At 35.1% G+C, this 16,194-nt stretch overlaps 1 long non-coding RNA gene across 2 annotated transcripts; it reads left to right on the forward strand.

Moving 5' to 3' along the window:
- Nucleotides 1-2,725: 2,725 nt before the first annotated feature.
- LOC139498046 (uncharacterized) lies at nt 2,726-11,890 on the forward strand. Of its 2 annotated transcripts, none has more exons than XR_011657798.1 (3): nt 2,726-2,792; nt 3,806-3,923; nt 11,732-11,890. It is a non-coding gene; the product is annotated as an uncharacterized lncRNA (long non-coding RNA). The 2 variants fall into 2 exon arrangements; XR_011657797.1 differs by lacking the exon at nt 2,726-2,792 and adding an exon at nt 2,825-2,924.
- Nucleotides 11,891-16,194: the final 4,304 nt, after the last annotated feature.

The following is a 16,194-nucleotide window of genomic DNA, read 5'->3' on the forward strand; positions in this document are numbered from 1 at the left end:
TTCTAAAATTGATTAACACTGTTCACGGAAAATAACTGTAAATTATTAATTACCGTGTCATAGTTTGGTTTACTAGGGATTTAAAATCAATAGCATTAAGTACGGGAATATTGCCCGTAGGTAATATTGTTTATGACAGGAACATTTATTTTCACACCTTATACTTACATGACTGTTTATTATATCGTGATTAGGGAAATGAGCTTTCAATCATAAAGTTTTGAATGCCTTATAGAATTCCGACAAGAATTTATAAATTGTAAAACAAACAAATAATTAGTTAATTGTCTCTGTCCATTATTGTAATAGCAGTTATCAATGAACACTTTAACCTAGAATGACCAAGCAAGGATTTTGACAATTCAAAACTTTTTCAATGAATCCCTTTCTTTTTTGTTTGTTTTATTATTGATCAAACCAAGGAGGTTATATGATCTCCTAAATCAAAAGAAATTCCACGAATTACGTATCTGAATTTTTTTTTTGTAATCAGCGGTCCACGAATTTACGTATACCACGAAACGTCTCTTTTTCTCCATCCACGAAAATAAATGAATCCACAGTACATGAAGAATATCGCTTTGATATCTAGACATTTTCATATGAATATACAAGCAACAAGGTATACAAAAATTACCAGAATTGGTAAATTAAACAGTCAATTTGTGTTACCTCTGAACAAAACCGAAAGGCAACAAGAAACCCCTTCATCACTGGCTTATAGAAAATTTACAAATAATAAAAATTAAAGGTGCGAATTACAAAGTGACGACGGATGTGTTTCATTTGTCATATTAACCAAAAACCCGGCCGATTTCCCTCGAAATTGAAGAAGACTTATCACCCGATTTATACTTACATGAGCAAAACGACGGGTGCCATATGTGGAGCAAGATCTGCATACCCTTCCGGAGTACCTTAGACCATCTCAGTTTTGTTGGGGTTGGTGTTTTTCAGCCAATATTTTTGCATGTTTTGTTTTGTTTGTCTTTTCTTTGGTGAATAATAGGGTAATACGTTCTTGAACTGTATGAGACTCCTGAATTGGGGAAAAAAACTGTTGTCCGTCCTAAAATTGTCTAGAGGACTAATCTACAATGTAGCAGCAGCAAATTAAAAACTTTTCTTACCGTAAGTAGTACATGCAGGTTTTACATTTGGAATGTCAAATACATTGTTACATCTGAAAGAATATTTCGATTTTTGTTTCCATTGAATAAATCTAGTTAACAAACCGCGATCGCAAGTCATTAATAATTCGAAAAGTTTCAATTGCCATTGTTCTCATTCTTCTGACTTGCATCTCTTTTTATAGTAAATTATCATAGAAGCTAGACAAGACATCATACACAAAACATAGTGCTCTTTCTTGCACTGTTTTCAATTGCTTTTGGAATTTTTCTGTGTGCAGAAATGCCATGCCAAAGTTGACATTACTAAAGACCAATTATTAAACAATGGTTCATTTGCACAGTTTGTTAAATAAAGTGCCTAAACGTTAGAGCATATTCATTTGATCGGATGCCTTCCTGCAAGTCTTACTTATATATAGTAAAAAGAAGATGAACATCAACATTAAGTTGCTAATCTATATCTACACCAAGTACTCTCACTAATTTTTAAAAAGTTTTTTTAAATTTCGTAGGGATTTCCAATTCTGAATTAACCATGTAGCCGACAATGATAGTGATATTCATTAGGTAGAGATATCATTGTTATAAAATTAGAAGATGCGGTATGGTTGCCAATGAAACAACTCTCCACCAGAGACCACATTAGGTAGAAGTTAATATAAAAATATTGAAGATGTGGTATGATTGCCAATGCGACAACTCTCCATGAGAGACAAAATGACACAGAAATTAACAATTATAGGTCACCGTAAGGCCTCCAATAATGAGCAAAGCTTATACCGCATAATCAGCTACAAAAGACCCAAAAAATGACAAATGTAAAAGAATTCAAACGAGAAAACTAACGGCCTCATTTATGTACAAAATAATGTACGAAAAACAAATATGTAACACAGCAACAAACGAGACCACTGAATTACAGGCTAAAGAGTTAGGACAGACACATAACGAATATTGGGGGGAAAAGGGGGGGGGAAACTAGTACGAAGGCACCAACCCTTCCCTAACCTGGGACAGTGGTTTACCAACACAACATAAGCACAAACTATAAAAGTCAGTTGAAAAAGGCTCAACTTATCAGAAGGGTCGACAGGCTGAAAGGACCAGAAGGATGACAGGAAACAAGTCTTTTCGTGTAAACTATGTATTACAGGTATAAAGTCAAGTATTTCATTACAAAAAATTCTTTAAGATTGTTTCAATTTATTCTTATGTTGTTCTGTTACACCACTGTCCCAGGTTAAGGGTATGGTTTGACGCCGGCAAACATTTTAAACTCGCCACATACGGCCTGTGTATTGTCTGTAATTCAGTGGTTGTTGTTACTGAATATCATTTTTTCCCCACCTACATGTATACATCTCAGATCAACGGACCTATACTACTTAGGTTTTATTTTGGTAGGCACTTACAGTTAACCATCGAGAGACGTTAACCACCGAGAGTCGGTTTTTAGACCCGCCAAGTGCACCTAAGCACGCCTACTTTTGGAGCTCTTTAGTATAAAGATAAGAAACGTATACGAAATTACGGAACTGTGTACCCTGTTTTATCCTTGTTGTTGGTTTGCAGACGTTATCCGTAAATAAACTGGATCCCTGTTGTGTTCACTTATCGATACACTACGATGGAATTACGGACCAGTTTAACATAAACATGGTAAATAGATAGACAGCTGATAATCATAATTGATTAAGAAATAACCTGGAAGAAGAAATTATTGATTATAACAGAGACGAGAATGCCCTCGTGTTTGTTCAGCTAAAAAAAGCAGGAACATTGGAGTTTATGGTTAGATTTTAAATATTTATTGTCTCCAAACTGGGTAAATTTAATATAGTAACCCCCCCCCCCTTTTTTTTTTCTTTTCTAAATAACTCGAGAACCACACATCTCGCTGGCTGAACAAAGTAACAATAAGAAATAATTATTGTTAGTTTCAAGAATAATTAATTGTCAAAACGTATCCCCTCCCCGACATCAAAGGAAGTTAAATGTATTGTTATCCCAAAATTAGACCAAATAATAATGATATAATGACGTCTTGGCAGGCTATGATTTTATTTTGTTTTGTTGGGTTTTTTTTTTTTTTGCTTTGACGTCTTCCTCCTGTATGAAAAAAACCATAATAGACCCACAATATGACTAACTCGTATGCTCTTTCCCATAAATGTCACAATATCAATATATTACAGTAAAACTGATAGTTTGATGACATTGTTTAAGACTATTGACCTCAGGTCAGCCTAAACTGAGTTTAAAACTGTAATTTATTCATTAAAACAGTTCAAGACATGTATCTTCTGAAATATGATTGCATCAAAATTAAACCTAAGGCATAACATACTTAGTGTACAGGAAGTGCCACCAAATAAATACTGATTTGTAAAATTAGATGATGATATTTGTGAAGTCAAAGACATTATAGCTAGTTATAACTGGTTTTAGATATAAATCTGAGTAAAAGGTTGATTTATATGTGCTATTTCATGTTTAGATTATAATTTAAATTTAATCTTTTGAAGTTTTTTTTTATAATATTTAGACATTAAAATCACAATTATTTATTTATACACAAAAAAATAATTTTTGTCCTTTTTTTAGTTGAATGACTGTACACAAACATTATACACAAATAATTTTGATAATTCTGTAATGTTTTTTTTCTATAGCCCCAGAATGGTTAAAACAGTGACAAAAGACTTATTAATCCAGATTTACAAAAAATAGAAATAGTTCAGCTACCACAAGACTGCTATGACAAAAATTCTGCAGTTTCCAGAATTTGAGGTAGAGTATAGTTAGGAATAGTTTGAATATGCAGATGCTTAGTTTGCCATAAACAATTATGTCCTTGATACAAAAGCAGAGGAAACAAAAAAGTATGAAAACAGTTGAAACAAGTAATCATTATTACCTAGTCATATACTGTAAATAGAAAAAGAGAAAGGCACTAGTTATGATTTGGTATTTTTGATAGCATTATCATTTGTCCATAACTTGGAATATATACTGGATTGAGCTTGACATTTATTTAATATCATTTACACATGGTTGCAAGAAATGAATGATGGTAATTTAAACCCAGCAATTTTACCAAGATTTAAAAAAAGCTTTTGATTTGGTAGATCATGACTTTCTTTGTTTAAAGCTCGACATTTGTGGATTTAGTGAGACTACTGTTAGTTTTTTTAAAGTCATACCTGAATAACAACAGGTATACATTTGTAATGTTAACTCTGAACAACAACATGTAAAATTTGATGTCTCCCAATGTTCTATACCTTGTCCTCTATTGTTTGTGCTATTTATAAATGACCTTCCCTTATGCATTGAAAATTGTGAAACAGACCTATATCGTTGTATATGCTGATGACACCACTAATCATAAATCAGGGGGAAACATCTAGAAAATATAAATGATGATGTTCAAGAAGATTTATACAGGGTTGAAGAGTGGTGTAAAATGAATAACATGTTCATAAATGCAAATGAAACAAAATGTTTGATTACTGGAACAAAGCAAAAACTATTCAGACTGTTCAACCAAACTTGATAATAAATTAAAGTATTACAAAATTCTTCATGTGAAAAAATATTAGTTTCAAAATTGACAGCCCACTAAGTAACTGGAGAAATCAAATTGACCAAGGTTGTGCTAATATATCATCCAGAATACCATCTTTCTTCAATAATTTTTTTTTTTAATATAAATGCAAGAAAACATAATACAATGGGTATTCTGCCCCTAATTGACTACTGTTGTATTATTTGGGATGAATGTAAAAATGAAGGGATAACAAGCTAAGAATTTTAAAAATCCAAAAAAAGGGCAGCATGATAAATTCTAGATGCAGATCCGTTATACCCCTCGGTATATAGGAGCACTATATTCTATGTTAACCACCGACGGTAGGTACATAAAAATACTGTTGATAGACGGTATATAGAAGCATTAAATTCCATGTAAACCACCGAAGGTAGGTATCGACAAATACTGGTGATAGACAGTATATAGGAGCACTATATTCTATGTTAACCACTGACGGTAGGTATAGCCAAATACTGTTGATAGACGGTATATAGGAGCACTATATCGTATTTTAACCTACGACAGTAGGTATAATAGACAAATACTGGTGATAAACGGTACATAGGAGCACTATATTGTATGTTAACCACCGACGGTAGGTATATACAAATACTGTTGATAGACGGTATATAGGAGCACTATATTCTATGTTAACCACTGACGGTAGGCATAGCCAAATACTGTTGATGGACGGTATATAGGAGCACTATGTCGTATGTTAACCACCGACGGTAGGTATAGACAAATCCTGGTGATAAACGGTATATAGGAGCACTATATCGTATGTTAACCACTGACGGTAAGTATAGACAAATACTGTTGATAGACGGTATATAGGGTCACTATATTCTATGTTAACCACTGACGGAAGGTATGGACAAATACTGTTAATAGACGGTATATAGGAGCACTATATTGTATGTTAACTACCGAAAGTAGGTATAGACAAATACTGTTGATAGACGGTATATAGGAGCACTATATTGTATGTTAACCACCGACGGCAGGTATAGATAAATACTGTTGATAGACAGTATATAGGAGCACTATATTGTATGTTAACTACCGACAGTAGGTATAGACAAATACTGTTGATAGACGGTATATAGGAGCACTATATTGTATGTTAACCACCGACGGCAGGTAAAGATAAATACTGTTGATAGACAGTATATAGGAGCACTATATTGTATGTTAACTACCGACAGTAGGTATAGACAAATACTGTTAGTAGACGGTATATAGAAGCACTATATTGTATGTGAACCACCGATGGTAGGTATAGACAAATACTGTTGATAGACGGCATATAGGAGCACTATATTCTATGTTAACCACCGACAGTAGGTATAGACAAATACTGTTGATAGACGGTATACAGGAGCACTATATTGTATGTTAACTACCGACAGTAGGTATAGACAAATACTGTTGATAGACGGTATATAGGAGCACTATATTGTATGTTAACTACCGACAGTAGGTATAGACAAATACTGTTGATAGACGGTGTATAGGAGCACCATATTGTATGTTAACTACCAACAGTAGGTATAGACAAATACTGTTGATAGACGGTATATAGGAGCACTAAATTGTATGTTAACCACCGACATTAGGTATAGACAAATACTGTTGATATACGGTGTATAGGAGAACTGTATTGCATGTTAACCACCAACGGTAGGTATAGACAAATACTGTTGATAGACGGTATATAGGAGCACTATATTGTATGTTAACTACCGACATTAGGTATAGACAAATACTGTTGATAGACGGTATATAGGAGCACTATATTGTATGTTAACCACCGACGGTAGGTATAGACAAATACTGTTGATAGACGGTATATAGGAGCACTATATTGTATGTTAACTACCGACAGTAGGTATTGACAAATACTGTTGATAGACGGTATATAGGAGCACTACAATGTATGTTAACTACCGACAGTAGGTATAGACAAATACTGTTGATAGACGATATATAGGAGCACTATATTGTATGTTAACCACCGACGGTAGGTATAGACAAATACTGTGGATAGACGGTATATAGGAGCACTATATTGTATGTTAACTACCGACAGTAGGTAAAGACAAATACTGTTGATAGACGGTATATAGGAGCACTATATTGTATGTTAACCACCGACGGTAGGTATAGACAAATACTGTTGATGGACGGTGCAAAGGAGTACTACATCGTATGTTAACCACAGACCGTAGGTATAGACAAATACTGTTGATGGACTGTGTACAGGAGTACTATATCGTATGTTAACCACCGACGTTAGGTATAGACAAATAATGTTGAAAGGCTCGGTAAAGGAGTTCTTTATCGTATTTTAACCACTGACGGTAGGTATAGACAAATACTGTTGATAGACGTTGTAAAGGAGTATTATATCGTATGTTAATCATCGACAGTAAGTATAGGCAAATACTGTTGATAGACTGTGTAAAGAATTACTATATCGTATGTTAACCACCAACGGTAGGTATAGACAAATACTGTTGATAGACTGTGTGAAGGAGTACTTTATCGTATGTTAACCACTGACGGTAGGTATAGACAAATACTGTTTATAGACTGTGTAAAGGAATATTAGTCTATATCGTATGTTAACCACCGACGATAGGTGTAGACAAATAATGTTGAAAGGCTGTGTAAAGGAGTACTTTATCGGATGTTAACCACCGACGGTAGGTTTATACAAATACGGTTGATAGACGGTGTAAAGGAGTTCTTTATCGTATTTTAACCACTGACGGTAGGTATAGACAAATATGGTTGATAGACGTTGTAAAGGAGTATTATATCGTATGTTAACCACCGGCGGTAAGTATAGACAAATACTGTTGATAGACTGTGTAAAGGAGTACTATATCGTATGTTAACCACTGACGGTAGGTATAGACAAATACTGTTGATAAACGTTGTAAAGGAGTATTATATCGTATGTTAACCACCGACGGTAAGTATAGGCAAATACTGTTGATAGACTGTGTAAAGAAGTACTATATCGTATGTTAACCACTGACGGTAGGTATAGACAAATAATGTTGAAAGGCTGTGTAAACGGGAACTTAATCGTATGTTAACCACCGACGGTAGGTATATACAAATTTTGTTGATAGACTGTGTAAAGGAGTACTAAAGCGTATGTTAACCACCGACGGTAGGTATAGACAAAAACTGTTGATAGACTGTGTAAAGGAGTACTTTATCGTATGTTAATCACCGACAGTTGGTTAAGACAAATACTGTTGATAGACTGTGTAAAGGAGTACTAGTCTATATCGTATGTTAACCACCGACGGTAGGTATAGACAAATACTGTTGATGGACGGTGCAAAGGAGTACCATATCGTATGTTTACCACTGACGGTAGGTATAGACCAATACTGTTGATATACGGTATATAGGAGCACTTTATTGTATGTTAACCACCGACGGTAAGTATAGACACATACTGTTGATGGACGGTGCAAAGGAGTACTATATCGTATGTTAACCACTTACGGTAGGTATAGACCAATACTGTTGATAGACGGTATATAGGAGCACTATATTGTATGTTAACCACCGACGGCAGGTATAGATAAATACTGTTGATAGACAGTATATAGGAGCACTATATTGTATGTTAACTACCGACAGTAGGTATAGACAAATACTGTTGATAGACGGTATATAGGAGCACTATATTTTATGTTAACTACCGACAGTAGGTATAGACAAATACTGTTAGTAGACGGTATATAGAAGCACTATATTGTATGTGAACCACCGATGGTAGGTATAGACAAATACTGTTGATAGACGGTATATTGGAGCACTATATTGTATGTTAACCACCGACGGTAGATATAAATAAATACTGTTGATAGACGGTATATAGGAGCTCTATATTGTATGTTCACTACCGACAGTAGGTATAGACAAATACTGTTGATAGACGGTATAAAGGAGCACTATATTGTATGTTAACTACCGACAGTAGGTATAGACAAATACTGTGGATAGACGGTATATAGGAGCACTATATTGTATGTTAACCACCGACGGTAGGTATAGACAAATACTGTTGATAGACGGCATATAGGAGCACTATATTCTATGTTAACCACCGACAGTAGGTATAGACAAATACTGTTGATAGACGGTATACAGGAGCACTATATTGTATGTTAACTACCGACAGTAGGTATAGACAAATACTGTTGATAGACGGTATATAGGAGCACTATATTGTATGTTAACTACCGACAGTAGGTATAGACAAATACTGTTGATAGACGGTGTATAGGAGCACCATATTGTATGTTAACTACCAACAGTAGGTATAGACAAATACTGTTGATAGACGGTATATAGGAGCACTAAATTGTATGTTAACCACCGACATTTGGTATAGACAAATACTGTTGATATACGGTGTATAGGAGTACTGTATTGCATGTTAACCACCGACGGTAGGTATAGACAAATACTGTTGATAGACGGTATATAGGAGCACTATATTGTATGTTAACTACCGACATTAGGTATAGACAAATACTGTTGATAGACGGTATATAGGAGCACTATATTGTATGTTAACCACCGACGGTAGGTATAGACAAATACTGTTGATAGACGGTATATAGGAGCACTATATTGTATGTTAACTACCGACAGTAGGTATTGACAAATACTGTTGATAGACGGTATATAGGAGCACTACAATGTATGTTAACTACCGACAGTAGGTATAGACAAATACTGTTGATAGACGATATATAGGAGCACTATATTGTATGTTAACCACCGACGGTAGGTATAGACAAATACTGTGGATAGACGGTATATAGGAGCACTATATTGTATGTTAACTACCGACAGTAGGTAAAGACAAATACTGTTGATAGACGGTATATAGGAGCACTATATTGTATGTTAACCACCGACGGTAGGTATAGACAAATACTGATGATGGACGGTGCAAAGGAGTACTACATCGTATGTTAACCACAGACCGTAGGTATAGACAAATACTGTTGATGGACTGTGTACAGGAGTACTATATCGTATGTTAACCACCGACGTTAGGTATAGACAAATAATGTTGAAAGGCTCGGTAAAGGAGTTCTTTATCGTATTTTAACCACTGACGGTAGGTATAGACAAATACTGTTGATAGACGTTGTAAAGGAGTATTATATCGTATGTTAATCATCGACAGTAAGTATAGGCAAATACTGTTGATAGACTGTGTAAAGAATTACTATATCGTATGTTAACCACCAACGGTAGGTATAGACAAATACTGTTGATAGACTGTGTGAAGGAGTACTTTATCGTATGTTAACCACTGACGGTAGGTATAGACAAATACTGTTTATAGACTGTGTAAAGGAATATTAGTCTATATCGTATGTTAACCACCGACGATAGGTGTAGACAAATAATGTTGAAAGGCTGTGTAAAGGAGTACTTTATCGGATGTTAACCACCGACGGTAGGTTTATACAAATACGGTTGATAGACGGTGTAAAGGAGTTCTTTATCGTATTTTAACCACTGACGGTAGGTATAGACAAATATGGTTGATAGACGTTGTAAAGGAGTATTATATCGTATGTTAACCACCGGCGGTAAGTATAGACAAATACTGTTGATAGACTGTGTAAAGGAGTACAATATCGTATGTTAACCACTGACGGTAGGTATAGACAAATACTGTTGATAAACGTTGTAAAGGAGTATTATATCGTATGTTAACCACCGACGGTAAGTATAGGCAAATACTGTTGATAGACTGTGTAAAGAAGTACTATATCGTATGTTAACCACTGACGGTAGGTATAGACAAATAATGTTGAAAGGCTGTGTAAACGGGAACTTAATCGTATGTTAACCACCGACGGTAGGTATATACAAATTCTGTTGATAGACTGTGTAAAGGAGTACTAAAGCGTATGTTAACCACCGACGGTAGGTATAGACAAAAACTGTTGATAGACTGTGTAAAGGAGTACTTTATCGTATGTTAATCACCGACAGTTGGTTAAGACAAATACTGTTGATAGACTGTGTAAAGGAGTACTAGTCTATATCGTATGTTAACCACCGACGGTAGGTATAGACAAATACTGTTGATGGACGGTGCAAAGGAGTACCATATCGTATGTTTACCACTGACGGTAGGTATAGACCAATACTGTTGATATACTGTATATAGGAGCACTTTATTGTATGTTAACCACCGACGGTAAGTATAGACACATACTGTTGATGGACGGTGCAAAGGAGTACTATATCGTATGTTAACCACTTACGGTAGGTATAGACCAATACTGTTGATAGACGGTATATAGGAGCACTTTATTGCATGTTAACCACCGACGGTAGGTATAGACAAATACTGTTGATGGACGGTGCAAAGGAGTACTATATCGTATGTTAACCACTGACGGTAGGTATAGACAAATACTGTTGATAGACGGTGTAAAGGAGTACTAATTAGTATGTTAACCACCGACGGTAGGTAAAGACAAATACTGTTGATGGACGGTGCAAAGGAGTACTATATCGTATGTTAACCACTGACGGTAGGTATAGACAAATACTGTTGATAGACGGTATATAGGAGGACTGTATTGTATGTTTACCACCGACGGTAGGTATAGACAAATACTGTTGACATACGGTATATAGGAGTATTGTATTTTATGTGAACCATCGACGATAGGTATGGACAAAATCCGACAAATACTGTATGTAGACTGTGTATAGGAGTACTGCATTGTATGGTAAACACTGATGGTTGGTATGGACAAATTCTGTATCATGCATCAATTGTAAATAAAAGGATCATGTCAGTGACACAGGCTCATTGAAGCCTCTAGTTTTGATATTATTTATGTGGAGATCTGGTCTAATTTATCATTTTCTTTATTACCTGCATGATAATTGCAACAATGGAATTGAAATAAAAGTGATAATATTTCTGTTGTAGGTTATCAAGATTTAGTGATTCCATACAAGTGACAAAGATTGAACAACAAAAACATCTCAAACTTTACAGGACAGAGTAGACTTTTTTCACTGTGCTTAGTTTTGTCTTTATGTCTAAATTATGATACCTTTTAAAAAACCAATAAAATATGGAATAACATTTATTTTTATCTTATAAAGTGGAGTGAAGAAATAAGGGGTACTAGTAATTGAAAACATAAGAATATATTGCTATAATATATGTAGATCAGCAGCCCATACATTTGCTATAGCACATAAATATGGGACCAATAATTTCAAGTTGCCTTTTAAAAAAGACCTTATTAATGTTATGCGAGATACCACCAAAGATCACTAGGTGTTGATCAAATGATATTGTAAATAAGAGGGTTGTCCAAAATATTTCCAACAGCTGTTGGATATACACTACCTTAATCAAACCACAATGGTAAAAAACAGTTTTGGTCAGTCTTAAAAGAAGCCAATATAATTTAGCAAAAGTGCAAGCTGTTGATAAAAACTACAAATAACTGCCAGTCCTAAATGTGGGTGGAGATTACCATTTAGCACAAATGAGTTTCTGGATTAAAGAAAGTAATTTCGGCAGAAACCGATTATACCCTTTCAAAAACTATGTGTAGTCCCTTTTATAAAAGTGGCAGATTATCTTTCTATCTAGAGTATCTATGACAACTAACTGCTGCTCCTAGTGAAGTTAGTCTGGTTTTTGAAAAGATTGGATATATTGTCACAGTTCTTTCTAAGGTACCGGTCTGATAAGCAGGAAGTAGCCAGATTAGCTACTAAATATATGCACACTGAAATATAGTCCCTTAAAATTCCCATGGCTGTGTACATGTTCAGATACGAACTATGAAAATTTTGTTTATATCTTTAGAGAAGTAAAATCAAGCATGTATGTCTTTAGTTTTGTCAAATTGCTGGCTTGTTTTGTCCTTTTATTAGGTAACAGTACTGATACTATACTGTAAAAATAAGGAGATGTGGTATGATTGCCAATGAGACACCTACATGTATCCACTCAAGTTCAAATATAGTGGATGTAAGCAGTTATATGCAACCATACAGCCTTCAACAATGAGAAAAATCATACCAAATAGACCCTTGTAAATAGGTGTTGATCAAGTGATATTGTAAATAAGAGGGTTGTATATTTCATGACGGTATAATACTAAACCCCTAACAGGAGGGATTGTGCCTGATATTCATATGATGAAGACATAATCTGTCAATCAGTTTAAATGAGGTCTGGATCTGGCATGTCAATAACTGCTAGTAGTCTGTTGTTACTTATGTATTATTGTCATTTTGTTTATTTTCTTTTGTTTCATATTCTGACATCGGGACTTATCTTAAAGTGAGTTTTACTGTGCATTTTGTTGCGCGTTTGTTTTTTCTACATTGGCTACAGGTATAGGGGAGGGTTGAGATCTCAAAAAAACATGTTTAACCCCGACACAATTTTGCGCCTGTCCCAAGTCAGGAGCCTCTGACCTTTGTTAGTCTTGTATGATTTTTAATTTTAGTTTCTTGTGTATAATTCGGAGCTTAGTATGACGTCCATTATCACTGAACTAGTATACATATTTGTTTAGGGGCCAGCTGACGGACACCTCCGTTTGCGGGAGTTTCTCGCTACATTGAAGATCTATCAGTGGCCTTCGGCTATGTTGTCTGCTCTATGGTCGGGTTGTTGTCTCCTTGACACATTCCCCATTTCCATTCTCAATTTTATAGTATGATTTACATTTGCAATAATCACGAAACAATCATAGACGAGTTTGGGTCTAAATCTGTATGTCCCATATAATGAAATTGACCGAAGAGAGAGGCGAAAGATACTAAAGGCTCATTCAAACACATAAGTCAATAATAAACTGACAAAACCACGGCAAAAAAAAAAAGAGAAAGATTAAAAAACAAACAACAGTATGCAAAGCACAACAAAGAAGATCAAAGACAACCAAACGAACCTCGCCAAAAAACTGGTGTGACCAAATGACTAATTTATCTCAGCCTTACATTATTTAGCAGACCCTTTATTATACCAAACCAAACAAATTTCTTCGTGGTACAATGTTTTTGATCCATCGGTCTGTCAGTCCTGTTCTCTTTATTGCAACTCCTCTGAAACCACAAAACAGAGTTTTATAAATCTTTGTAGATAATGAGGAAATTATGAAATTATCAATTCATTGATTTTCTATATACTCCTACAACAGTTTGTCATAAAATATTTCTAAAGACCACAACAGAGTTTCATGAATATTTTAGATAGTTAGGACATGCTATGTAAATGTGCATATTGGCGGCACAAAATTATGATTAATTTTTTTATGCCCCACCTACGATAGTAGATGGGCATTAGTTTTCCGGTCAATGCATCTGCTCCTTCGTCCGTTTTCTCGCTTCAGGTTAAATGTTTTGGTCAAGGTAGTTTTTGTTGAAGGTCAGGTCCAATAAACTTGAAACTTAGTACATATGTTTCCAATAATATGTTTTTTTCTAAGCTTAATGCCAAAGAAGGGCTTTTTTTCCCTATTTCACGGTCCACTGAACATAGAAAACTAGAGGGCAAGTGGGGAACCGTGTAGGGTGGACACATTCTTGATTTTGTCGAGCCTGCGACTTTTGTCGCAGAAAGCTCGACATAGGAATAGTGATCCGGCGGCGGCGGCGACAGCGTTAGTTCACATCTTAAAAGCTTTATATTTTAGACGGCGAACGACCTGGATGCTCCATACCTTAAATACAGATGCCTTAAGTTAGGAAGTTTCCGTCTGTCACATGTCCATTGTCATTGACCTCATTTTCATGGTTCAGTGACTACTTGAAAAAAAGTTAAAAGTTTTTGTAATTTCTCTCATATTATGGGTAACTATATTATTTGCGTACCCTGGTCAGCATGCCCATCAGACAGTTTTCATTTGCCCTCGCCATCATTTCATGGATCAGTGAAAAGGGTTAAGTTTTGGTGGTCAAGTCTATATTTCAGATACTATAAGAAATATGTCTTGTATATTTGGTGTATGGAAGGATTGTAAGGTGTACATGTCCAACTGGCAGGTGTCATCTGATCTTGACCGCATTTCCTTGGTTCAATGGTCAAAGTTAAGCTTTTGATTTTTGTTCGTTTTTTCTAATACTATATGCAATAGGTCAACTATATTTGGTGTCTGGAAATATCTTATGATGTCAGCCTCGCAAGTCTCATTTGACCTTGACCTCATTTTCGAGGTTCATTGTTCAGTGTTTAGTTTTTGTGCCAAGTGTCATCTGACCTTGATCCATTTGTATTGAATGATTGTAAGGTGTAAATGTATTCCTCATTTTGGTCATATGACCTTGATCTCATTTTCTTTGGTCATGTTATTAATACGTTTTTGTGATAATTGTAGTAAAGCTTTATATTTAGGTCTATCAACATAAATAAGGCGAGAAATTTCAACGTGTGTACTCTTGTTAGGAATTAGGAACTATGCCTTCTGAACTTAGAATTTCGGCCTAAATATACTTCTGCATATCTTCTGAAATTACACAACAGATTTTCATGCGTGTTTGAACTAAATAATCTGTTGAAATTTTGTTTGCTTAGTGACAATGTCGGGCTGTGAAGTATGTGAGCGTGCTCACAAAGGTTCTTTGATTACACACAGTCAATGCATTGTCTGTGCTTCCCAGATACAGTCTGTATGCATTGTCTTTGTTGTAAATTAAATTAAGTTTATGTATTGTACGTCGTTCTTACTCTATATACAAATGTACATTGTTCATATGCTTTGACTATGAGTCTAAGATACTTCTATTGTCGGTATATCTTAGATTTAGTCGGTTAACACTGTCTATGTATCAGAGACACAGTATGTATGCATTGTAAGTTGTTCCAAGTTGAAATAAAAGTCTGTATGTTTTGCCTGTTACTGCAAGATAAAGTGTGTGCACTGCCTGTGGTTCTTACATACAGTATGTATGCATTTTCAGTATGCTTTATCTATGGGTCTAATTTTTAGATACAGTCTGTATACAAACTGTATCTCTGACCCATATACAGTGTCCAAAAAACTCTGTTTTAAGATCTCTAGCCCTTATACAGTGTGGAAATGATCTTTGGTTCTAAGATGCATTTTGTTTGATTGGCTGAATGCTTAGAATATATTGGTTTCGATATATGGTATGTATGTATTGTATTGATCTTATATATTTGTATTTTTTCCATCTGATGAGTAAGCCTTTTTCAACTGATTTGTATAGTTCGTTCTTATGTTGTACTGTTACACCAAAGTCCAAGGTTATGGGAGGTTTGGGATCCCGCTAACATGTTTAACCCCGCCACATTCTCTATGTATGTGCCTGTCCCAAGTTAGGAGACTGTAATTCAGTGGTTGTCGTTTGTTTATATGTTACATATTTGTTTTCCGTTCATTTTTTGTATATAAATCAGGT

Source organism: Mytilus edulis, chromosome 12, assembly GCF_963676685.1.
Source record: "Mytilus edulis chromosome 12, xbMytEdul2.2, whole genome shotgun sequence".
In the NCBI taxonomy this organism is placed as follows: domain Eukaryota; kingdom Metazoa; phylum Mollusca; class Bivalvia; order Mytilida; family Mytilidae; genus Mytilus; species Mytilus edulis.